The 26,837-nt window shown below is 42.6% G+C and overlaps 1 long non-coding RNA gene across 1 annotated transcript; it reads right to left on the reverse strand.

Annotated features, from left to right (window-relative positions):
• Positions 1 to 1,695: 1,695 nt before the first annotated feature.
• Positions 1,696 to 25,604, reverse strand: LOC138849642 (uncharacterized). The gene is made up of 3 exons (XR_011388634.1): positions 25,472 to 25,604; positions 23,812 to 23,929; positions 1,696 to 1,814 (listed from the first exon to the last, which is right to left on the reverse strand). It is a non-coding gene; the product is annotated as an uncharacterized lncRNA (long non-coding RNA).
• Between the last annotated feature and the right edge of the window lie 1,233 nt (positions 25,605 to 26,837).

The raw sequence follows: 26,837 nt of genomic DNA on the forward strand, positions 1-26,837 counted from the left end.
CTCTGAGATACTGAACACACAAAGCTGATGTGGGTAATAAATATATCAGTTCTTGTAATCCAGGTTCTTAACTCTTGGAGAGATGGAAATACAAAGCAGAGATTGGTTTCATGTGCAAATAGGGACAGAGTTTATTTAGCAGTGAGCGAATAAATGTACATTCACACTCTCTGTGTAGCCCCACACAGAGAAATATCCAGCATGAGTGGGCCAAAGAATTGTCCATAAATGAGAGAAAGAGAACAAACTGAACATGGTTCCTATAATTGGAAAGGACCATCTGGGAGTGGGAGAGTGTGATACTGGGGTAGGTCTGTCCCAGACCACCCTACTCTAGAAGAGAGAAAATGAGAGCAAGCAGTACATCTAGGTGCATTCCATAGTGGAAAGAGAAAATGAGAGAGTACAACCCTTGGTGGACAGGGAGTGTCTACTGCCTTCCACCTCTTTTTATAAGAAGGACGATGGTACTTCAATTGGATATACTAACAGAGTGAAGTCTTAGCTTATAACTTGGTCCTGGGAACGTGAGCATATCAAATCAATAGCTGGAAAAAGAGTGTTACATTGTACGGGTACAAGACTTCCATCTTGCCTGAACTCTGTCTGGTTAGACTATATCAAAACCATAATGCCAAGATAATATGTAAAGATAGAACTCTGACCCACACGTGTAGTGACTGGCAAAGTAAACCAACCCTCTTATATATAATAACTAGCAAGGAAGTCAATCTATGGTTAATTAGACTTCTAGAGAGTCAAACAGCTATCTGTAGGAACATTCCAGAAAGGCAAAACAAGTGACCTCCAAATGGCCAGGATTTGATTAATAACTGACCAATTCCCTAATTTTTGTCCTCACTTCCAACTTAGGACCTACTAGAGAAAACCAAATAGTATCACTACCAGTCCTGTAGGATACCCTATTTCTAGTTATCACACCCACTGCATCTCCATGCTAGCAACCTCTGAGCAGAGCATGCCTAAAGTCATCCCTGTTCCACTATAATGCTTACCCTACTCCTCTATTTGCCTTTGAGTCTCTGCAAAAACATTGGTGTCAGTGGCTGATTCCCCTACCATGGCAAACTGAATAAGTAACCTTTGTTTATTCTTATTTGAATAATCTTTGTTTATTTCCACATCCCCAAGGAAAAGGAGCAATTAATCTGAGTACCTAATTGGTGTGTTGGCTAAAGCACATTTTCTCAGTCTTCAGGGCAGTAACTGCATTTGCACACAAATTAGTAAGATTTGTACTCATTTCCTTTTTTGCAATTTCTGTGTGTATCTACCATCAGCCAAACCACAATGAGGAGAAAGCTGGTGCTATCTCCATTCTCAAACTGTTGACTTGCTACATGGGGTCCCCTGGGTACACATTCAGACACCTACATTTTGGGGCCAAAATATCCAATAGGGAGATAAGAACTTTCACTTGATATAGACAGGTGTGGCACCAGAGACTTTCCTGGATTTAGACAGTTGCTCCACAGTTGATTTCAGCTCCTATGAGCTGGGATGGTTCATATTGTCACAACTGCTGTTGTGGGCTGGCATTAGGTTAACAGAAAGTGAATGCCAAAATGGACAGGGGTATCAGGTACCTAAATTCCACAGCAAGTCCAGGGCAGCAGAGTTTGATATTCAGGAACTTTCAAGGTTTCCTAAATAAAGTGCTTCATACATAGGTAGGTGACCTTTGGTAGTTCTTTAAATCATCTTGATATCCACAGGCTCCTGGAGTTCTCAATGTCCCCATCCCATCATGTGTCCTCAAGCTGGTATAAGTTTATTGATTGCATAAAATGCATCTAGATTAGAAAAAAGAAGTATTTGAAACAACCGTTTGAACTTCCTACTTTTCACCAAAGATCCCATTAGAGCAAATCCACAGTATGATAGAAAACCAGTGGCTGGAATCTAAAGGGAAGTATCCAGTTCAAACAGTGTTTGCCCTATTCATGTGCTATGGTTTGGATAATAGATTGGGTATCCCAAAAAGGCCTATGCATTAAAGGCTTTAATCCTACATTCTTATATTAATGAGTAAGGATAGAACATAATCACATTATGATACCATGAATTGAGGCCTTGGAAATTGATTGGATTGGGTTGTTAAAGTGGAGGCTGTATTATTGAATGTTTCTGTAAAAAAGAGTTGTTTATATATTTGGAGGGCAGTAGCACAGAGGCAGGAGGGAGAGAGAGAGGTCTTCCATATGCTGGTTCACAACATTCAGGGCTGGACCAGGGCGAAGCTAGCAGCCTAGAATTCCATCTGGGATTTCTATGTGGGTGCAGGGGCCCGATGACTTGGGACATCTTTCACTGCTTTCCCAGGCTCATTAGCAGAGAGCTAGTGGAGCAGCTGGGATTTGAAAAAGCACTCATGTGTAGGATGCTGAAATCCCAGGCAGCAGCTTAATCTTCTGCATCACAGTGCCAGCCACACTGTGATTGAATCTTTTTTTAAAGATTTATTTATTTATTTGAAAGGCTGAATTACAGAGAAAGAGAAACACACACACACACACACACACACAGAGTGGAGAGAGAGAGAGAGAGAGAGAAAGCTTTCATCTGCTGGTCCACTACCAAATAGCTGCAATGGCCAGGGCTAGGCCAGGCAGAAGCCAGGAGCCAAGAGCTTCTGGGTCTCCACGTGGGTTTCAAGGGCCCAAGCATCTCAGGCCATCTTCCACTCCTTTTCCAGGCATGTTAGCAGGGAACTGGACCAGAAGTGGAGCAGCTGGGACTTGAATGGGTGTGCATATGGGATGTCAGCATCACAGGTGGCAGCTTAACTCAATACATCACAGCACAGGCCCCTGGCTTGCTCTTGAGAGTCTAATATAAGGGTTTTCTATTTCCCCATACTTAAGGACCCATAACCTGTTAGAAAAAGTGTCAGAGCCCTCTTAAGGTTGTAGGAGTAGGAATTTGCTGCATGGCCTGTATACTCTTTAGAACTAGGCTTTGCTCACCAGAGGTAAGGATGAGCCCTAAATATTTAACTTCCTAACAGATAAGCTGTGCTTTCTCCTTGGATACCCAGTAGTCATGTTCTTCAAGGAAACTAAGAGTGTTAGTTCAATGCCCAAGATCAGAGTCCTTGCTGGGGAAACAGATGAGCAAGTTATCTGCCTACTGGATTGATCTTCCCACCACCCCTAGAGATAGATCATTTAAGTTCTCCATGGGGGCCTGCTCAGATAGGTGCAGCAATGTCCATGTTAGCTGTTACTTTACTTCCTATTTTCTAACCCATTTAAATGTGAATAGGAGCCAATAAGAGGGGTTTTAGGCTTAATAATAAGCTGACAGGCTTTTTTTTTTTAAAAAAAAAGGATTTATTTATTTATTTGAAAGCCAGAGTTACACAGAGAGAGAAGGAGAGGCAGAGAGAGAAAGAGGTCTTCGATCTGCTGGTTCACCCTCGAGGTGGCCTCAATGGTCAGAGCTGCACTGATGTGAAGCCAAGAAGTTCCTCTGGGTCTCCCACATGGGTGCAGGGGCTCAAGGACTTGGGCCATCCTCCACTGCTTTCCCAGGCCAAAGCAGAGAGATGGATTGGAAGTGGAGCAGCTGGGACTCGAACCAGTACCCATATGGGATGAAGGCACTGCAGGCTCCACCCACTATGCCACAGCGCCAGCCCCTCTGACAGGCTTTAAATGCCTGGCTGGGTGTGTGTGAGGTCCAGATCTGTTCATTAACCTGTGGATCTGTATTTGCATGTGATAACAATGCATTCTTGACTCTCCTTAGGCAAGGTATCACATTGACTCCCATTACCCGACTGGACTAGGAGGAGAGCTGATCTGAATAGGAGGCTAGCAGAGTAGGTGGCCACTATATCTTAAAAAAAATATTCACAGTCTCACCTGCTGCATCAGCAATAACCCTAGACTCTGCCCCTTGGGTCATGGTCAGCTTGGGAGTCAGGCAGAGGGAAGGACTTCCTTAGCTTAGAGTCAACGGTCTCTAGTTCTGACCTGGGAGTCCATTGATGTGCAAGTCAATTCCATTTCTAATGGCCTACTTTTTGAGAGTGGGCAGGAATTCTTCAGAAGCCAACTTCTGTCACAACCACTATTTGCCCAGGGCTCTGGCTTTCCACGTTGATATCAGGTGTTTCCTGAGGAGTTACTGGCCTTGCTAGGTACTTTTGAGGACAGATCATTGTGTAAAGCAGCTATCAGCTGTGCGCACCATCTATTCTATGTTCCTCCTTCTATGTAGCTCACGCCTCTTGCTCCTGGTCTCTGTTAAAGTAGACCATGGAGGCTAATTTATGATGTCAGCTAAGGGGGTGCTCAGTCGCATTTCTAATTTTTAAAGCTTTTTTCCTAATACCAGGGGTGGCAGATGCTAGAAATTCATAGTCATGGGTATGTTCTGAAAGTATTTGTCTTTCCTTCTGAGTTAAGATGTTGCCTGTGAGGAGAATTATGTCTTCTAGGTAATATCAAACATGATGGCCACCTTACACAACCTGTATATAAATGCTGAGGTCGTCAGTAAAACGTCCTATCTCCTCCTTAATTTGGTCTGCCTTTTACTGCACCCACAGCAGAATAGATGTAGCTAAAAAATCTTATAATTTAGGGTCTTGTTTTCGCTATGATTTTTATTCCTCTAATTTGTATTGTGGCCAGGCAGTGTTAAAGAGAAAGATTAAAGTCGAGGGTTCAAACCGAACATCCCAGTGGAGAATCACCTGGTAGAAAGCATTGATATCCCAACTAGAAGTGAGTAGAGAAGAAATGGGGCAACAAGTCAGCTTTTCCTGAGCATCTCCCCCAAAAGGAAAGAGCTGATGTCTTTCCTATGGGTTTTGGACTTAACCATTGCTCACCATATAGACTGTCTGTCTTCCCAGGCTTTTAGAATTAATGGTGCTCATCATGTAACCCACTTTCCTAGCTTTCAGACTCAACCAGTGCTCACCGTGCATCCTTCTTTCCTGGACTTCCAAATTTCCACCCTATAACCTGTGGGTTATGGTCCATGGGTTTCCAGGCTTAACTAGGATTACTGTGTAATCCATAAATTTATCTATTGCATAGACTGTGAATTTAGTATCCGTATTGACCACATAACCAATCTCTGAGTCTCTTTTTGGAAGCTTTCCTCTTTTTGGTTGGACCTCCCTTTTTTGACCCATATTTTAACTAGAAAGTGCCTGACTACTTAATGTTTAACTTGCCTAAGCCTTTGTCAACCCCCTTTAAGATCTAGCTTGCTTGCTGAAACTGCCAGCTTTGGCAGGGCAAAAGTGCCTGTTTACCCTTTTTTCCTTTCTCTTTAGCCAGCTACAGCCAGAAAGATAGCACATGCACCTCTTGCATGCCTGCTGGGCATCTCCCTGTCCTTCATGTGGGCGCTGTGTCCAAGGATTGAGATTCCCCATGGGTGCATCACCCTGACCCCTATGTGGAGGGCAACAGTCACCCCCCACCAAGGATTTTAACCCTTAATGCCAGGACACGCTAGATACCTGGAAAGGATGAAGGGTTGGGGGTTCTAACAAGAATGTGTGTGGAGGGACAGCCGTTGCCTATCTCAGCACCTCCCATGCCCTGATCAGATGCTGGAGATAAGTGAAAGAACATTCATCCCTGTTACCCTCACTATCACACAAGCAACATAAGGTGCAGGACAAACTATCAAAACTAAATCCTTGGGGTTTGGGTCCACTCTGGAACTATGTCTCATTATAGCATGTAAAAGAGCAGACTTTTATTTAAACACAACATAGGTTTGACATCATTTTATAACCTGTCAATGCATTTTACACAATCTAAATAACTTAGACAATATTATCTTTCCTAGTTGAGAATCTCTGCCTTTGGGAGTTCCAACTGGAAGCCCCAAAGTCAGAAGATTCCATGTAGAATTTTTGCCAGAGGTTCAAACAATTTGGTCAAAATAAAAGTAATAATCCATTTCATCTGAGCATTTTAACCAAATCTGTGGGCCAAATCTAATCAGAGTCAAGATAATCCCTCAGAGAGAACAATCCAACACAGGAAGCAGGATACACAGCAGACTCATAGAATGGCAGATGTCCTAAACAGCACTCTGGCCTCAGAATCAGCCCTTAAGGCATTCGGATCTGGCTGAAGAGCCCATAAGAGGATTTTAGGCATGGAAAACCAAGATACTCTGGAAAAAAAAAAAAAAACCACCTAAATGAAAGGTCTCTGCAAGTGAGATCCCAGTAGAAAGAATGGGCCATCAAAGAAGGAGGTGCCTTTCTCTGAAGGGAGGAGAGAACTTCCACTTTGACTATGACCTTGTCTAAATAAGATCGAAGTCGGCAAACTCAGAAGGCTTCCATCACCTTGGCAATTCATGACTAGAGCCTAGGGTGATTACTGATGCCATAAACTAGAGTGTCAAAATGTTAAGTCATCAACAGGAGTCACTGTGCACTTACTCCTCATGTGAGATCTCTGTCCTTAATGTGTTGTTCAATGTGAATTAATGCTGTAACTACTATTCAAACAGTATTTTACACTTTACGTTCTGTGTGGGAGCAAACTGATGAAATCTTTACTTAATATTTACTAAATTGATCTTCTGTATGTAAAGATAATTGAAAATGAATCTTGATGAGAATGTAAGGGGAGAGAGAGCAGGAGATGGGAGGGTTGTGGGTGGGAGGGAAGTTATGAGGGGGGAGCCATTGTAATCCATAAACTGTACTTTGGAATTTATATTTACTAAATAAAAGTTAAAAAACAAGATAATCCCTCAAGTATAAAATAGGCAGACGTTAACTCCTTTAAGGCTCAGTATTTCCAAGCAGTCAAAACTCAATACAAACAGAAAACATGAGAAACTTTCCCCAACGTGCATAAAATTCTCATTACAGAGGTCAGTTACAACAGCACAGAAAATCCTTGATTAAAAAGGATTAGCATGTGATATCAATATATGAACCCATCACTTAGACCAGTCACATACATCATGAACAAAGAGGTAGAAAGACAGGTAATCCTCTTATCTGAACTTCTCTAAAATACAGGAGCTAATTTTGAAATAGTTTCCTTCTAATTTCATCCAACATAATCTTACACAGCATTCAATTTTCACAAATCTTCTACAACATACTTAGCTCTTGTTTCAATTTCTATCCCCCAAAAAACTTTCTCTATCAAAAAATTCTGTTACCCTTATGTTACAAAGAATGCATTCTCATGCTTATAGCTTCCTCCACTGCTTTCCTCCCTACTGTTTCCTTCCATTCACATTCTGAAACAATCCTCTAACACCTAAATTAAGAGAAAACCATTTTTTAATAATAAGAACATACAAAATTTTAACCCATAGTTGCATCAAAGTAGTTTTTGAATTTTGGAGGAATCAAATCGGAAACACATACATGCTTTTACACAATTATATTTTCCAAAATTTTGCTAACCTTAAGAATCTTGGAAAAATCTTTAGCCTGGAAGACAAAACATTTAATATAGAACCAACAGTGTTTTGTTAAAAGAAAGCTCCATAAATATAATTGCAAATATTTCCAGAGACTCACAGTTGGATGACAAAAAATACTTAAAAAAGATGATCACAGTAGCAACAACAAATTACAGCAGTTTAGAAAGTACAGCAGAGTTTCACAGGCTGTTTTATCCTTTCAGGCCTCAGCACCTACTAAGTGGAGAGGCAGTGGTGATGGAGAACTCTGAGTTTAACAAGGTTGTATTAACCTCAACCGAAAACAGAGGGATCTTAAATAGGTGGGCAGAAAACATAATTTATCAAGTGATAAAATGGGAACCTTTTGGGTCAGTTGGACTATGAGATCCACTCTTGCTAGTCTAGAGAAAGATTTAAGGGGGATTTGGAAAATATGGCCCTGCAGGGGGTTTGGGCAGTGGTAAAAATAAAAGTTTCATATGAACCATGTTATGATCAGTTCTTTTTTCAAAACAGCAGCAAAGGAGGTAGGGGAAACAAGGCACATGGTCTCCTTCAGTAAGGAGGACTGCCTGAAACCAGGCGTTGGCCCTTGGCTGCCAGATGCAACATTTCCCCTACTTCTCAACATCTCAGATATAGGAGAGTGGGTAGTGAACAGAGACTAGGCAGTTCAGCAAAGACAGGGAGGGCCAAGCGGACCCAGGTAGAGAGTTGAAAGAGGATAAGTTGGCTTCAGTCTCTTGTTGGGAACTCTTCCTGCATGAGAGCAGCAAAGAGACTTTGGCCAAAAGAGACAGAGCAGGGAAAGGCCAAGGTGACTAGATTAAAAGAAAAGAGGCAAGCCTCTGTCTCCATGAGATTGGCAAGGAGACTTTGGTTGCCACTAGACAAGGCAGGAGGAAGGATAGAAGAAAGCTAAAAATGGAGCATTCCTCGGGGCGAGGTTGCTCAGGACTTACTGCTGCTCCAGTTGTCTCCTTGCTGGCTCTGCCAAATAGGTTACAGAAGGTGGCTGCTTCGAGGTTCTTGTCTTCATGCAAGAAAGAATTCAGAAATGGGACCGAGAGTAGCAGAGAGTTTAGTGGAGAGAAATACACCTGACAACAGACAGGCATCTCAAGAAAGAACTGAGAGCCCAGTCTGTATTAGACTGGAGTTTTAATGGATATGAATATGCCCCCTCCTGCTATTTCTCCTCCCTCCTCCCCTTCTGGGTTATCTCTTCAGATAAAGGGATTCCTGGGTGTGGAATTCCTAAAATCTCTTCAAGAACTTCACAACGGTCATATCATCCCTTTGATGCAGGGAAGGGAAGATTCCCTTCAGTTGCTCCCAGCAGACGGCTGCAACTCACCTAACGAAGTTATGAAACAAAAACAATTGTAGACACGTAGTTGCTGGTCAGGCTTGCTTCTACATTCTTCCTCATTCCAGTGCACAGAGATTCCCATTTGCTTTGGTCACCTGTTACAAACATAGGCTAAAATCTACCTAACTACCTTACCTCTAAGAGAAAGTAGAAACCTTGGGACTTGAATATGGTTAATGGTGCATTTTGTAAGTGGACAAGTTTATCTCAAATGCTCCTTTAAAAAAAAGAGAGAGAGAGTCTTTCTTCCAGTAGCAGGAAAGGTAGGACTGACTTACTTAACTTACTTACTTAATTTTTTTATTTATGAGGGAGAGAATGAGAAGAGAGGGCTCGACCAAATGGACCATAAACCAAGGAACTAATCCATGTCTCCCTAGTAAGTGGAAGGAGCCCATTTAATTGACCCATCACTTCTGCATCCCAGGATGTGCTGGAGTCAGGAGCTAGAATCGGATATCCAAATCAGGCACTCTGATATGGTAACATCATCATCTTAATCATTAGACAAAATGCCAGCCCCACAAATGCCTCTTTTGATATAAAATACCATATAATCTGGGGGTTAGTTTTCATGCATATGAATTTCAGTAGGGTCACATTTATCACATTTAACTTATTGATGGGAATTTCTTGTAAATGAATTTGAATTTCTTAGTCATGAATTCAGAATACTAAAACAAACTAATTGATCTCAATAAAGCTAAAAGAATTTTTCCATCTTTGTTCTCTTTTTCAAGGGGTGGGGAGCCTTTTTTCTGCCAAGGGACATTTGGATATTTATAACATCATTTGTGGGCCATACAAAATTATCAAATTAAAAATTAGTCTGCTATAGATCTATTGAATTTCACATCCCACCTGTGGTTGCCTTGGCAGGGCCATGAGGGTCTGTGGGCTGGACGTTCCATATCCCTGTGTGGAAAATACTCTTACTGAAAGAGTCATATTTGCTTTCAATTGGGTTTTCTGCTATGTATGTTCTACCAATACTTCAAAATTTGAAAAGCCAAAACTTGAAATTTGTAAAGCCAGCCTTTGGTGATACTGCAAAAATTCCTTCACTGCTACCTATTCCAGTCCATGCCACTGGTACAAGAGGAACCAAGCATGTGAGTGGGAACCTTCTTTATTTATTCACACATCCAGCAATATTTATTGAACACATATGAATTACCAGGAATTGTCCTACATTTTGGTTATATATAATACTGAGCAAAATACTGGGTGCTTGGGGAGACAATAAATAATGGTGCAATGAATGTATAATTTCTAACAGAAATAAGAGTTCTAGGGGGAAGAAACATCTGTGGTGAGAGCTTTTAACAAAAACTTTCATCAGGAAAGAACTTTCCTAAGGAAATGACATGAACTGTAATCTTCAAGGAGAGTAGAATTCAATGAGGATTAAAGGAGATAGGACAAGTGTTTGAGACAGAGACTGCCACCAAGACAGCCTGACACTACAAGGACAGGAATTAAGTCAGTGTCATTGGAATTTAGAGTGAGGCAGAGATGATGAGAGGTGAAGCTGGACAAAGAGACACAGATGGAATCATGCTATAGATTTTGGTATTTATCTAAAAGCATTGTCAAGTCATTGGAAGGTTTGAAGCAATGAGGTGATGGGATCACTTTTGCTTTTGGAAAGTTCACTCCAAAAACACAAGCTGGGGGTGTAAAAAGAGAAGAAACTGGAAGCTGAATTTATTGATTATTGATACATCACAGCTGAGAGATGAAAGAAGTTTGGATGGGGCTATACAAGTGAGATAAATTGATGAACTGTGGGGAGCAACTCGGACTAGCCTAAGTTACTGGAATTAAGACTTATTCTATGCATCTGCTCTCCCACAATATGGCGCTGGGAGAGGAGTAAACAACTTTTACACAGCTGCCTCCAGTTCAACCAGTAACCTGCAGGAGCTGATCCTGCTCCTGATTGGAGGAGAACAGCGTACTTGGCGTGTGGGTAGCAGAGTTGGGATTGGTGGAAGAGGACTATAAAGGAGGAGAGAGACAACATGCACCAGGAACATCTAAGGGGAACATCCGGATAACATCTGAGCAACCCCCGAGAGAGCCGGCCGGAGGTGTGCCACTCCCCCGCGGAAGTGGGGAAAGTGGCAGGGGGAACCGCCCTTCCACGGAGGTGGAAGGACGGCAGCCAACCCGGGAAGAACCAGCAGCAAACCCGGGAAGGGCCGAGCAGACAAAAGAACAGCGCAGGGTCCTGTGTCGTTCCTCCGCGAAGAGGGGGAGCGACAATGAACATTAAATATTTTAAAGAAGTAATGTTGACAGAACTTGATTTTTGACATAGATGAGAATGTAGAAGTTATCCAAAATTAATCTTCAATTTATTTGTTGTTGTTGTTGTTGTTGTTGTCAACTTAAAAGGAACAGAAATTTATTTCTCATAGTGCTGAAGGCTGGGAAGCCTAGGATCCAGGTGCCATCATAGTCAATATAAGGTGAGGCCCCATTTCTTGGTTCATTGATAACCCCTTGTTTCTCTGTCCTCACACATTGGAAAGAACCAGCTGGCTCTCTAGAGTCTCTTTTGTAGGATAACTAGTCCCAAACATAAGGACTTTACCCTCAAGACTTATTCACTTCCCAAAGGCCCCACATCCTAATGCCATCTTGGGGTTAGGATTTCGAAATATAAGTTTTCTAAGAGAGGGAGGAGATGTACAGTTTGGCACATGCTTAATTGGACTTGTCCCAAAGGGTAGACTTAGAAATGTGCCAGGCGATTCCAATTCAATCCCATCAAGGTGGCATGTACCAATGTCATCTCACTAGTCCAAATGATCGATTTCTGTTCACAATTGATCACACTGATAGGATTAAGAGTCAAAGGGATCACATAAACAGGACTAATATCTGCAAACACTAACTGAAAGAATTAAAAAGGGGAGAACGATCACACATGGGAAGCAGGATACACAGCAGACTCAGAATGGCAGATCCCTAAACAGCACTCTGGCCTCAGAATCAGCCCTTAAGGCATGCAGATCTGGCTAAAAAAGCCCATGAGAGGATTTCAGGCATGGAAAGCCAAGACACTCTGGGAAAAAAAAAAAAAAAAAAAAACAAAAAAACACAGAAAAACAAACAAAAAAAAAAAACTAAAGATCTCCGCGAGTGAGATCCCAGTGGAAAGAACTGGCCATCATAGAAGGAGGTGCCTTTCTCTGAACAGAGGAGAGAACTTCCACTTTGACTATGACCTTGTCTAAATAAGATCGAAGTCGGCAAACTCAAAAAGCTTCCATAGCCTTGGCAACCCATGACAAGAGCCTCAGGTGATTACTGACACCATAAACAAGAGTGTCAATTATTAAATCAACAACAGGAGTCACTGTGCACTTACTCCCCATGTAGGTTCTCTGTCCTTAATGTGTTGTACTATGTGAATTAATGGTATAACTGGTACTCAAACAGTACTTTATACTTTATGTTTTTGTGTGGGTGCAAACTGTTGAAATCTTTACTTAATATATACTAAATTGATCTTCTGTATATAAAGATAATTGAAAATGAATCTTGATGTGAATGGGATGGGAGAGGGAGCGGGAGATGGGATGGTTGCAGGTGGGAGGAAAGTTATGGAGGAGGGAAAGCCACTGTAATCCAAAAGCTGTACTTTGGAAATTTATATTTATTAAATAAAATATATATATACAAGTTTTAGGGAAACATAAGCAATCAGAATAAAGCAAACAATTTATCTGACTTTCCTATTTCCTGGTTGTTTCATATATAAAATAGGAAAAAATAATATCAAGTGTCTAACTTGTTATTCTGAGGACTGAGTACAATTGAGAATGTAAAGGACTTGGCAGAATATCTGCTCCAAGACAAGAATTTGATGATTGCCAGCTACTGTTGTTACCATTACTCTTTGATTTATAAATCTATTAATTGGATGGATGAGATCTCATATAATTAATTCATCACAACAGGAACACTGTACAGAGAGGAAGTTTGGAGTATATATCATAAATTCAATCTTGAGTTTGAGGAATGTTTGCTATGTCTAATAGATGAGCCAAGCAGTCACAATAAGTGAGCCAGGTCCTTGGATGAGAGGTATCTGCTTGAGAAATACATTGGCAACATGCGGTTGCAGTATTTCTAAGTCTGAAATTAAGCCATCATCATGGATGATATTTCCCAAGGAGAAATTTAAAAAGTGGGAGAAGGGGCGATGGAACTGCAATTCATTGAACTCTAACCTTTAATGTGTAAAAGGGTAAGAATGAGCTTTCCTTCCAGGTGACTGAGAAGGAGGAGCCAGAGAGAGATGAGAACCAAAGGAATCTGGGTCCCAAATCTCCTGAGCTTGGTTTTCCTGGTGCAAGGTGTTTTAAATTGAAAGTTGATTCTGATGTTAAATGTTCCTGATATTTTACATGAGATGTAGATTGAAAATTGCCCTTTGTGTTTATTAACGTAGAGGTCAGTTTTGACCAGATAGAGAGGGTTTTATTTAAGAAGGAAGCCCAGTAAGAGTCAGTTGAGACATTGGAGGTGATAATCTTTTTAACAGAAAGAGAATAATAATTTGAAAGCTGAAAGGGGTATGAGTATGTACGTGTATGTAAGTTAATAAGAGATATCTTGCCTTTTCACCTATCACTATGACAGAAAATGCTGACTATACATAAGAAAGAGTAATTAGGAAATGAATGATTCTAAATAATAATTGGAGAGATAGGTGGGTAGATAGATACAACAAACATAAGAAGTAACAGGTGGCTGGTGCTGTGGCATAGTGGGCTAAGCCTCCACTTGTAGCGCCGGCATCCCTTAAGGGTGCCAGTTCATGTCCTAGCTGTTTCTTTTCCAATTCAGCTCTCTGCTAATGGCCTGGGAAAGTAATGGAAGATGGCCCAAGTGCTTGGGCCCCTGCACCCGCATTGGAAACCTAAAAGAAGTTCCTGGCTCCTGGCTTCTTGCTTCAGATAGGCCCAGCTCCGGCCATTGTATCCACTAGGGGAGTGAATCAGCAGATGGAAGACCTCTCTCTCTCTATGTCTCTCCCTCTCTGTCCATAACTTTATCTCTCAAATAAATAAGTAAAATATTTAAAGAAAATATTGGAATATTTTCCAATATTGGAAAATATTGGACCATCCCCTTTTTAATTCTTTCAGTTAGTGTTAGCAGGTATTAGTCCTGTTCAATGCCGGTGTTCACTGCACCAGTTAAAGACCTAGCAGCTCCACTTTTAATCCAGTTCTCTTCTGTGGCCTAGGAAAGCAGCAGAAGATGGCTCAAGTCCATGGGCCCCTGCACCCACGTGGGAGACCCAGAAGAAGCTCCTGGCTCCTGGCTTCAGATTGGCACAGCTCCAGCCATTATGGTCATCTTGGGAGTGAATCAGTGGATGGAAGACCTCTCTCTCTCTCTCTCTCTCTCTCTCTCTCTCTCTGTTTCTGTGTAGCTCTGCCTTTCAAATAAATAAGTAAATCTTAAAAAAAAAAAAGTAACAGACAATGGTACAGATATGGCAAGAGGTTTGGCATATGAAGTTGATAGACCCTCTTCCTTATGTGGTGACTTCAATTGTTTTTGGGAACTTATCTATAGAAAATGGGGAGTGTGGTCTGATACTGAGTTAAACATAAAATCCAAGAGAAAAAATCTAAAATACAAAACTGAGGAGATAGGAATTTTGAAAGATGATTTACAATAAAAGTGATTTTATTTTTGGAGAATTATTTCATTGTGTTGTTTAAACTTGTTGGAGGTATCTGAAGAGCATGACTTTACCACAGAAGATGAATTTGGGGCTAAGGGTATAAGACATTAGCTTAAAATTCCTTCTGTGATCCATTTCAAAGCCTGGGAGAATGGATAAATTGTCCACTTCTGTCGCTCCCCGTCTTCGTGGAGGAACGACACAGGACCCTGCGCTGTTCTTTCGTCTGCTCGGCCCTCCCCGGGTTTGCTGCTGGTTCTTCCCGGGTTGGCTACTATCCCTTCCACCTCCGTGGAAGGGCAGTTCCCCCTGGCCGCATTCCCCACTTCCGCAGGGGAGCGGCACACCGCCGGCCGGTTCTCTCGGGGGCTGCACGGGTTCCCTTAGATGTTCCCCATAGATGTTCCTGGTGCATGCCGTCTCTCTCCTCCTTTATAGTCCTCCTCCGCCAATCCCAACTCGGCTGCCCACACGCCGAGTACGCTGCTCTCCAATCAGGAGCAAGTCCTACAGTTTATTAGTTGAACTGGAGGCAGCTGTGCGGAAGCTGTTTACTTCTCTCCCAACGCCATATTGTGGGAGAGCAGATGCATAGAATAAGTCTTAATTCCAGTAACTTAGTCTAGTCCGAGCTGCTCCCCACAGAGGAGAGCAGATGCATAGAATGTCTTAATTCCAGTAACTTAGTCTAGTCCAAGCTGCTCCCCACAGATCCCCCTTTCTTTTTATTTTTTTGGCGTTGATACGCGCCTGTCTTCGGTGTCCCGCAGCACACACTCTGCTCTACTTGCTAGAGTTGCCACAGGCTCTTACAAGTCCTATCCATCAGGCAAACCGAATCCGGGTCCTCTCTTCGCCATGTTGTGAGGAGATTTTTAGGCGCTGATGCGTGCCTGTGTTCGGTGCCCTGCAGCGCATGCTTTGCTCTGCCTGCAGGGGCTTACAAGCTCTATCAGGCAAACCGAATCCAAGCCTTCTCATTGCCTTATTGTGGGGGAGACTTATTAGTGTTGGTTCGTGCCTATCTTCGGTGACCTGCAGCTCATACTCTGGTCGAGCTGCTTGCTGGCGCTTACCGCCTTAAATCAGGCAGACTGAATCCAAGCTTAATATTGTTGTATTGTGGGGAAGCCTTACTGATGTTAATTCGTGCCTGTCTTCGGTGACCTGCGGCGCATAAGCTGCTAGCTGCCTGCAGGTGCTCATCGCCTCACTTGATTAGGCAGACCGAATCCAAGCTCTCACATTGCAGTGTTGTAGGGAGGCCTTTTTATTTCTCTATTTCTCTATCTCCGGGCATTCCTATTTCTCCCATTTTACTTCTATCTTCCAGCATTCCTATTTTTCTCACTTTACTTCTAAAACTTCTGTTTCTCTTATCCCCGCAGCTTTCCGGCGCCCGCCCCGAGACTGCTTCTCGGCGGCTTCCCGGCTCTGAGCCGCTTCAGCCCGCGCTTCTCCGATCTGCGCGGCTTCCCGGCTTTGCGCGGCTTCCCGGCGCCTCGCCCCGCGGCAGCTTCACTGCTCTGCGCGGCTTCCCGGCGCCTCGCCCCGCCGGCGGGTTCCCGGCTCTGCGCGCACGCTCCGCGGTCTCCACGCACTTCGCGCCCGCACCACGGCCTCGCGCCAGCCCCGGCGTTCCCCATCTATTCACGCCCCGTGCTCTCTCTGCACGCGGCGGCTTCCGCGAATGTTTCCGCCACCACCGGCATTCAGTCCAAGTTCCCCGGACTAACCTGGCGAATTCCAACCTGGCGGCCCACGTCTCTGGTTCCAGATCTTCGCCTCTTGCTCCCCGGGGTGACTTGAAGAATTCCAAAGTGGCTTTCGTGTCCGCCTCGGCCTGCCCCCTGTGGCTTCAATTTCCCTAACACTTTTCTCTACCCGGTATGTTTCCCTAAGTTTTCTTCCAACAATATTCCTCCCTCATTTCTCCTGGCCTCTCCCCACAGTCCGTATCCAAGTCTAAGTTTCTTATAGGTTTCACTTTCACTTTCAACCTGCAGTCCGTATCTGAGTCTAAGTTTCTTCTTGCTTTCACTTTAAATCCTAACTTCTTTCCCACAGTCCGTATCCGAGTCCAAGCCTCCTCCAGGTTTCACTTTCGCTTTCAATCTCCTAGCTTCCCCGCCATAGTCCGCATCCGAGTCTATGAAAGCTTTCACTTTCGCTTTCAATCCTAACTTCTTTCCCACAGTCCATATCCGAGTCTATGCCTAGGCTTTCAATAGCTTCTTCCGGCACCTAGGCTCTTTGCTAGTCTCTCTCTCCGGTATTTTCCTGCTTCTTCCCGTTTCTTCTCTCCTAAGTTTCCTATCCGTCCTACGTTTCCTATCCGAGTCATTTCTTCCCTCCTAAGTTTCCTATCCGTCCTAGGTTTCCTATCCGAGTTAGGTTTCCTATCCGAGTCACGGCACCATTATGTCGCTCCCCGTCTTCGTGGAGGAACGACACAGGACCCTGCGCTGTTCTTTCGTCTGCTCGGCCCTCCCCGGGTTTGCTGCTGGTTCTTCCCGGGTTGGCTACTATCCCTTCCACCTCCGTGGAAGGGCAGTTCCCCCTGGCCGCATTCCCCACTTCCGCAGGGGAGCGGCACACCGCCGGCCGGTTCTCTCGGGGGCTGCACGGGTTCCCTTAGATGTTCCCCATAGATGTTCCTGGTGCATGCCGTCTCTCTCCTCCTTTATAGTCCTCCTCCGCCAATCCCAACTCGGCTGCCCACACGCCGAGTACGCTGCTCTCCAATCAGGAGCAAGTCCTACAGTTTATTAGTTGAACTGGAGGCAGCTGTGCGGAAGCTGTTTACTTCTCTCCCAACGCCATATTGTGGGAGAGCAGATGCATAGAATAAGTCTTAATTCCAGTAACTTAGTCTAGTCCGAGCTGCTCCCCACAGAGGAGAGCAGATGCATAGAATGTCTTAATTCCAGTAACTTAGTCTAGTCCAAGCTGCTCCCCACAGATCCCCCTTTCTTTTTATTTTTTTGGCGTTGATACGCGCCTGTCTTCGGTGTCCCGCAGCACACACTCTGCTCTACTTGCTAGAGTTGCCACAGGCTCTTACAAGTCCTATCCATCAGGCAAACCGAATCCGGGTCCTCTCTTCGCCATGTTGTGAGGAGATTTTTAGGCGCTGATGCGTGCCTGTGTTCGGTGCCCTGCAGCGCATGCTTTGCTCTGCCTGCAGGGGCTTACAAGCTCTATCAGGCAAACTGAATCCAAGCCTTCTCATTGCCTTATTGTGGGGGAGACTTATTAGTGTTGGTTCGTGCCTATCTTCGGTGACCTGCAGCTCATACTCTGGTCGAGCTGCTTGCTGGCGCTTACCGCCTTAAATCAGGCAGACTGAATCCAAGCTTAATATTGTTGTATTGTGGGGAAGCCTTACTGATGTTAATTCGTGCCTGTCTTCGGTGACCTGCGGCGCATAAGCTGCTAGCTGCCTGCAGGTGCTCATCGCCTCACTTGATTAGGCAGACCGAATCCAAGCTCTCACATTGCAGTGTTGTAGGGAGGCCTTTTTATTTCTCTATTTCTCTATCTCCGGGCATTCCTATTTCTCCCATTTTACTTCTATCTTCCAGCATTCCTATTTTTCTCACTTTACTTCTAAAACTTCTGTTTCTCTTATCCCCGCAGCTTTCCGGCGCCCGCCCCGAGACTGCTTCTCGGCGGCTTCCCGGCTCTGAGCCGCTTCAGCCCGCGCTTCTCCGATCTGCGCGGCTTCCCGGCTTTGCGCGGCTTCCCGGCGCCTCGCCCCGCGGCAGCTTCACTGCTCTGCGCGGCTTCCCGGCGCCTCGCCCCGCCGGCGGGTTCCCGGCTCTGCGCGCACGCTCCGCGGTCTCCACGCACTTCGCGCCCGCACCACGGCCTCGCGCCAGCCCCGGCGTTCCCCATCTATTCACGCCCCGTGCTCTCTCTGCACGCGGCGGCTTCCGCGAATGTTTCCGCCACCACCGGCATTCAGTCCAAGTTCCCCGGACTAACCTGGCGAATTCCAACCTGGCGGCCCACGTCTCTGGTTCCAGATCTTCGCCTCTTGCTCCCCAGGGTGACTTGAAGAATTCCAAAGTGGCTTTCGTGTCCGCCTCGGCCTGCCCCCCGTGGCTTCAATTTCCCTAACACTTTTCTCTACCCGGTATGTTTCCCTAAGTTTTCTTCCAACAATATTCCTCCCTCATTTCTCCTGGCCTCTCCCCACAGTCCGTATCCAAGTCTAAGTTTCTTATAGGTTTCACTTTCACTTTCAACCTGCAGTCCGTATCTGAGTCTAAGTTTCTTCTTGCTTTCACTTTAAATCCTAACTTCTTTCCCACAGTCCGTATCCGAGTCCAAGCCTCCTCCAGGTTTCACTTTCGCTTTCAATCTCCTAGCTTCCCCGCCATAGTCCGCATCCGAGTCTATGAAAGCTTTCACTTTCGCTTTCAATCCTAACTTCTTTCCCACAGTCCATATCCGAGTCTATGCCTAGGCTTTCAATAGCTTCTTCCGGCACCTAGGCTCTTTGCTAGTCTCTCTCTCCGGTATTTTCCTGCTTCTTCCCGTTTCTTCTCTCCTAAGTTTCCTATCCGTCCTACGTTTCCTATCCGAGTCATTTCTTCCCTCCTAAGTTTCCTATCCGTCCTAGGTTTCCTATCCGAGTTAGGTTTCCTATCCGAGTCACGGCACCATTATGTCGCTCCCCGTCTTCGTGGAGGAACGACACAGGACCCTGCGCTGTTCTTTCATCTGCTCGGCCCTCCCCGGGTTTGCTGCTGGTTCTTCCCGGGTTGGCTACTATCCCTTCCACCTCCGTGGAAGGGCAGTTCCCCCTGGCCGCATTCCCCACTTCCGCAGGGGAGCGGCACACCGCCGGCCGGTTCTCTCGGGGGCTGCACGGGTTCCCTTAGATGTTCCCCATAGATGTTCCTGGTGCATGCCGTCTCTCTCCTCCTTTATAGTCCTCCTCCGCCAATCCCAACTCGGCTGCCCACACGCCGAGTACGCTGCTCTCCAATCAGGAGCAAGTCCTACAGTTTATTAGTTGAACTGGAGGCAGCTGTGCGGAAGCTGTTTACTTCTCTCCCAACGCCATATTGTGGGAGAGCAGATGCATAGAATAAGTCTTAATTCCAGTAACTTAGTCTAGTCCGAGCTGCTCCCCACAGAGGAGAGCAGATGCATAGAATGTCTTAATTCCAGTAACTTAGTCTAGTCCAAGCTGCTCCCCACACACTTCATTGTCTTAGAAAATAGGATGAACGGAGCTAGAATCAAAGAACAGAATTGCATACCAATGACTTCAAAAAGTTCATGGAAAACTGAATGAAAAGGTATTTGTTCTGATGCAAAAAAAAATTGAAACCGTATCTACTTGGGCTGCATATACTTGGGGTCTTGAGAGAGTTCAAGAAAATTGCATTTTATGAAAACACTGCATGGATTTTAATTTTTTTTCTCATAAAAATAGATTTATCTTTTAATATGTTTTTTTTTAAATTTTACTTATTTGAAAATCAGAGTTACACAGAGAAAGGAGAGGCAGAGAGACAGAGAGAGGCCTTCCATCTGCTGGTTCACTCTCCAACTGGCCACAATGGCCAGAGCTGTGCCGATCCGAAGCCAGGAGCTTCTTCCAGGTCTCCCACACAATGCAGGGGCCCAAATGCCTGGGGCCATCTTCCACTGCTTTCCCAGGCCATAGCAAAGAGCTGGATAGGAAGTGGAACATCCGGGACTCAATCCGGCGCCCATATGGGATGCCAATACTGCAGGTGACAGCTTTACCTGCTATGCCACAGACCGGCCCCTAATGCCATTTTCCATGACTTTTTGATGTGCCCTCACACAGGAGTTAGCAATCACCTCATAAGTTGATGGCCTTTTTTTACAGGACTTGGTTTATCCTGAACTTGGCTATTAAAAGAAAAAAGGTGTGGGCAGCGTGGAGCAGTAAGAAGCCATTTATAATGCTGTTTGCATTCCTCTCCCCTCTTTCAACATGGGGGAGGATTCTGTATGGAGTTTCCTTTCTCCTTTCCACACTGCTGGTGTTCACTGCTGTCCAGTGAGGATCTCTTATCTATTGAAGTTTCTGGTTTCTCCACTGTAAAATGACTACCCTCTCCCCCTTTTCATTTTGTACTTTAGAAAGGAGTCATTTTGTGCTGACTATATTTAAGAAATGAGTGTTAGGCTTACTTCCATGAGGGAGGAGTACTCATTTAAATTATTCTATCTATTTTCTCTTTTTTATTCACTAGATGATGTAATCATCTACTTATATCAGCATGTATGCATGGATATTTATTTTATACTCTCAGTTATAATCTGATACTACTTTATTTTATTGTTCAAGATGTCTCACTTTGGCCACTTGAAGATTTTTAGTTAATTCCCGAGTTCCTTTAACATACCTCCATCATTGTGGATTCTATTTTCTGGGTACTTCCTTAATTTCTGATGCTATAAGATACCCTGTGGGGAGCAACTCAGACTAGACTAAGTTACTGGAATTAAGACTTATTCTATGCATCTGCTCTCCCACAATATGGCGCTGGGAGAGGAGGAAACAGCTTTTACACAGCTGCCTCCAGTTCAACCAATAAACTGTAGGACCTGCTCCTGATTGGAGGAGAGCAGCGTACTCGGCGTGTGGGTAGCAGAGTTGGGATTGGTGGAAGAGGACTATAAAGGAGGAGAGAGACAACATGCACCAGGAACATCTAAGGGGAACATCCGGATAACATCTGAGCAGCCCCCAAGAGAGCCGGCCGGAGGTGTGCCACTCCCCCGCGGAAGTGGGGAAAGTGGCAGGGGGAACCGCCCTTCCACGGAGGTGGAGGGTCGGCAGCCAACCCGGGAAGAACCAGCAGCAAACCCGGGAAGGGCTGAGCAGACAAAAGAACAGCGCAGGGTCTAGTGTCGTTCCTCCGCGAAGAGGGGGAGCGACAATACCCCAAGGTCATCTTGTATATGTCCAAGCTAGTTTTTTCCTCCCAGATTTTCACAACACCGATTCTGTATTTTGATGCTATGTCTATCTCAGCAGACTCCAAACAAATTACCAAAAGAATGAACTTAGTCAAATTCCCAAGAAGCTTTTAACTTCACATTTGGTAACTAATAGTATAAGTCAAAAACAATGAGACAACAGCAAACACCAACATCATAAACATAACCCAAAGTCATGCCAAAAATTGTACAAGTATCCAGAAGATGTAAAATACTAGGAAGCATCTTTTCTGTAAAACAGATCTCAGACCTTCTGTTTCCATATGGTTAAATAGAGATCCTGACAGACATTTCAGCTAACAGTAACTTCAAATGAAGGGTAATTTTAAAAGCACACTTTTAAACATATCTATAACCTGTTAAGGAAGTAAGAAATTTTCAGACTCCAACAACTAAGGGAAAGAGGAAATACAGAAAGATTAGCCAAGAACTCAGAATGGTTTGCTTTCCACAGGTTAACTGGAGCTTCAGTTTTCAAAGTCTGCTAAGCAATAAAAGACAGAAGACACAGACCAGGGCCCGCCCATCCTCATACACAGTTGATGTCCTGCAAAGTCATACCATCTGTGTTATGGTGAGCTATAAATAAACACATCCTTCTTCTGCTCCCTAAGGAAGAGCAAGGGAAATTTTCTCAGATGTTGGTGCTAGGAGAGGAGAAAAAAACTCCCTTGAAATTTTGGAACAAGTTTCCCTTATCTGAGTTAAGGCCAAAATTCACTCTACTCTGACTATATGAAGAATCTCAAATCCAAAATTTATTTAAAATATTTGGTAGCATCCCTGATTGACCTGCAGAACAATGCAGGTCATCTCTGGAGAAATCCACCTTCAAACCAACGCTCAAAGAATTTACTCAGATGTGACTTCCATAAACTGATATTTATGATTTAATAAAATTATTAATAGACATGAGGAATAAAGTACCATGAACACTCCCCTACCACCACCACCAAAAAAACACAAAAAATGTACCCATCATCTATTGGTATCATCAGGCGAATTATATGTTTTATACATGTAATGAAATAAAGTATGGGGATGTTAAAATATGAATGAGGACAAAGAGTTTTGAAATGACTAGATATGTCGAAAGCAGTAGAACTTCAAGAAAGTAAAAATATACCTGTTACAGTTAAAAAACTCAATGGAGCTTAAATAGAGGTAAAGAATTAATGAACACAAAAGCCAATCTAAAGAAATATATATAATGCAGCACAGAATGAAAACGGGATAAAACCTATGAAGCAGAAGTCAAAGTAATAGAAGATATAAAGAGATCAGAGTTCTTCAATGAGAAGTGAGTCAGATGTGAGGGCTACGTTTGAAGAGACAGTGACTGAGGATCTTCCATAAATGGTATTATTGAAGCTTCTTATCCAGGAGGCCTGGCTATAAGCACAGAATTATATAAAGAAATCTATTCCTAGATACATCATGATGGAAGTACATTAGACTAAAGGCAGAAAAAATGTAAATTTTTATTTTCATTTTAATTGAACTGTCTTCTAAAAGGTTTTGCATTAAAAATAAACATTTTAATCCCATTTTATTTATTATTATTTATCAATTTGAAAGCAGAGTGATGGAAAGTGAGGGAGAGAGAGAGAGAGAGAAATCTGTGTACTTGTTCACTCCCCAAATTGTCCAAACTGCCAGCACTGGAACAGTATAAAGCCAGTAGCCCAGAATCCCATCATCCTGGTCACCCATGTGGGTGTCAGGGTCCCAAATGCTTGGGCCATCATCAGCTGTTTTCCCAAGCATTTTATCAGGAAGCTGGATCAAAAGTTGAGCAGCCAGGCTCCAATAGGCACTTTGATATGATACACCCACATCCCAGGTGGCACTTCAACCAACTAGTCCACAATGCTGAGTCCCTATAAATCTTATTTGAAGTAACCCTGTGTGTGTGTGTGTGTGTGTGTGTTTATGCATTATATATATAACTTTAAGCTGCTATGTGGTATTCCAGGATTATTTCCCCCTGTAGAGCTTGTGTTTCATTGCTATTTATAATGTAATGTTTTCACTATTTTGTAGCAGTTTATTTTGTGTCTGATAATTTTATCTAATATCTTCATTATTTCTAGGAATGTTTCTTTTTTGCAAAGCATAGAATCTTATAGTCTGAAATAAAGATACAATCACTTTTTAAATTATAATTGATCATTTCACTTTTAAAATCATTTTATTATTCAGATATTTAGAAAATGCTAACAATAATGATCATGAACATCTATTCCTCATGCTGTTTAAGAAAGTTTATACTGTTTCACCATTGAATATAGGGCATTACCTTCTGGATCAAGGCTGATATTCCGACCCAAGAAAATATCCAAATTTCCAACTTTATTTTTTTCACATTTAAATCAGGAATGGATATTAAATGATGCCATTTTAGACTTCTCAAAAACCTATTGAAGTAATCACATAGACATTCTTACCAGATTTATTGATGCAATGTATTAATTTTTAGTGTGAATAATCTTTGCATTCCTAAGGGAAAATTTAGTAGTGAGGGTAACTGATCCTTTAATTTACCAGTTTTAGTAACATTTGCCACCCCTTTAAGATAACTACCTTTAAAAGATAAATTAATCTGTAACTTTCTTTTAAAACTAGATTTGTCAAATTTTGGTTGAATTTTCCTATCACAAAATTAGAGTTATGGCAATATTTTTATTGTCATAACAGATAAGAGAATATGAAAATTATTTTCTTTACTGCTTTAAAATAACAGACTTCACTTGAAAAAACTCTCCCCCCTTTTCAAGGTATTCCTAAAATAAATACAATTTTATTGTCTATTTAAATATTCTGAGTCTGTTTATATTTTTTGTATATTGACAAATTATAATTGTATGTATATGGAGTGCAGATGGACACTATATATCTACAATGTGCAATGATTAAAGCAAGCTAATTAACATGGCTATCACCTCATATTCCTTTGTATGAGAACATTTGAAATTTACCTTCTTAACACTTTGAAATATATAATATGTTGTTATGAACCACAGCCACCTTGCTGTGCAATAGGTCTCATGAAATTTTTCATTCTAGCTAAATGAAGCAGTATATGCTTTCATCAACAGTGAGATCATGTGGCATTTGTTCTTCTCTGCCTGGCTTATTTCATTTAAAAGTGTCCCCCAGTTTCATTCACGTTGTTGAAAATGACAGAATTACCTTTTTTTAAATAGGTCTATGACTATTCCATTCTATACATATACACTACATTTTCTTTATCCATTAATCTATGGAGTCAATATAATCGTTTAGTATTCAATAATATAACCTGTTTTATCAAGATTTTCAAATTCCTGAGCAGTCCAAGAAGTTGGCAGTACACTCTCATTCCACAAATGTCTATTTGTTTCCTATTCCCTGATTGCATTTCCCATAGAATTTTTTGGATTGTTTATCTGTCTGTATTTTCAAAAAATCAACACCTGGGCTTTTTCAGCAGTTAGCCAACATAATAAATCTGTTCTCCTACATTTTCCTCACCTGAAATAATTTTAGTACCTAAACGTTTAAACAACTCAGGATGGTTAATGTAGCAAGATATTTTTATTGCTCAACCATTAAAATAGTTTATCAACGTAGGTTTATAAAGAGCTATTAGCAAACCAATCGGCCTAGCTATCATCCCTAGGACAATTAATTCACTGCTGTTTACAGATAACATACTCATTTTTTTTTTAACCTAGAAACCAACTAGCCCATCAGATCTCATAGATCAACATATTGAATTGCTAAAAAGACATGTCTTTGCTGGAAACATCGATCTCAAAAACAGGTGGGGAGAATTTTGGTATCCAGATATTTCCTGACTTACAACAGGGTTAGCTCCCGATAAACTCTTCAGAAGTTGGAAATACATTGAGCAAGCTAAATCTACCAAACACCATAATTTAGCAAACAGTATATACTGTAAAGTATTCATTGTTTACCTTGCTGATCATGTGACTGTCTGGGAGTCGGTGTTCTCTGCTGCTGCCTGGCATTGTTAAGAGTATTGTACTCTGCATTGCTAGCCCAAGAAAAGATCAACATTCAAAGGATGGTTTCTACAGAATGTGTGCTGCTTTCACACCATCTGAAAGCCAAGAAAAGTTGCAATCAAACCATTATGGGTTGGTGACCACCTATAATTTAAAAACAATCAAAATTTTTCATAGGGCAGGAGTTTAGTGTAGCAGTTAAGACACTGATTTAAGATGCCTCTGTCCCATATCAGAGCACTTATTTTCAGTTCTCATCGCTTCCTGATTCCAGCTTCCTGCTAATTCAGACCCTGCAAGGCAGTAAAGATGGCTCAAGTAGTTGGGTACCTGCCAGCCATGTGGGAGTCCTCAGCTATGATGCTGGCTCCTGGTTATTGCCACCTATTCCTCCTGCCAATGGCCATTGTGGGCATTTGAGTCATGGGTCAGTGAATGCTAGCTCTCTCTCTCTCAATCTCTCTCTCTCTCTCAATCTCTCTCTCTCTCTCTCTCTCTCTCTCTCTCTGTGTGTGTGTGTGTATGTCTTTTTCTCTGCCTCTTAAATAATTAATTTAAAAAAATTTTACCACATGAGTCAGTATATAGTCAGATCTGAAATTACTGTCCTGTCATAGATTTCTCTGAGAGAGAGTCCACAGGTGGCACAGAGCTGACCATCACCAACAGCTAATACTTAATAAGTGCCTGTTATAGACCAGGTATTTCATATGCACTATTTAGCTACAACACGATTGCCAAGAGGAAGGTACAATTATAATTATAGATGAAGAGATTGAAGCTTGGATTAAGTAATTTAACCAGGGTAGGAAAGTTCTAAGTGACAGATTTCACATTGAAGCCCAAATTTGTCCTTAAACAATATCTTTTGGGAACCTACTGTGTGCCAAGCCTTTTCTAGGTAATGGGGATTCAGACATGAGTAAATAAACAAGGTTCCTATTTTCATGTGATTTTTGTTCTGATGGGGAAATAGGTATTAACAAGTAACAGGTAAATATATAGTTATGTACATACACACATACTATATATAAACATAGAATTATTTCAGAAAATGAGATACCTACTAGTGTCTACTTCAGGGTACTGAGATAGAACTAGGCATATTCATCTGAAATTAGGGAATGAGCAGTGATACTCATCTCTGACTACAAAAACCACTTCTTGGAAGATCAAAGGAGCAGAGTCATTGAGAACAGAGGCTTTGTTTTCTTTTTAAAAAGAGAAACTTAACTGAAAATATTTTAAGGTAGGAATATTAGTTTAAATAATCTCCTAGGAGCTAGTAACATAATTGTCTTTTAAAAAAGAAAGA

Source organism: Oryctolagus cuniculus, chromosome 5, assembly GCF_964237555.1.
Source record: "Oryctolagus cuniculus chromosome 5, mOryCun1.1, whole genome shotgun sequence".
NCBI lineage: Eukaryota > Metazoa > Chordata > Mammalia > Lagomorpha > Leporidae > Oryctolagus > Oryctolagus cuniculus.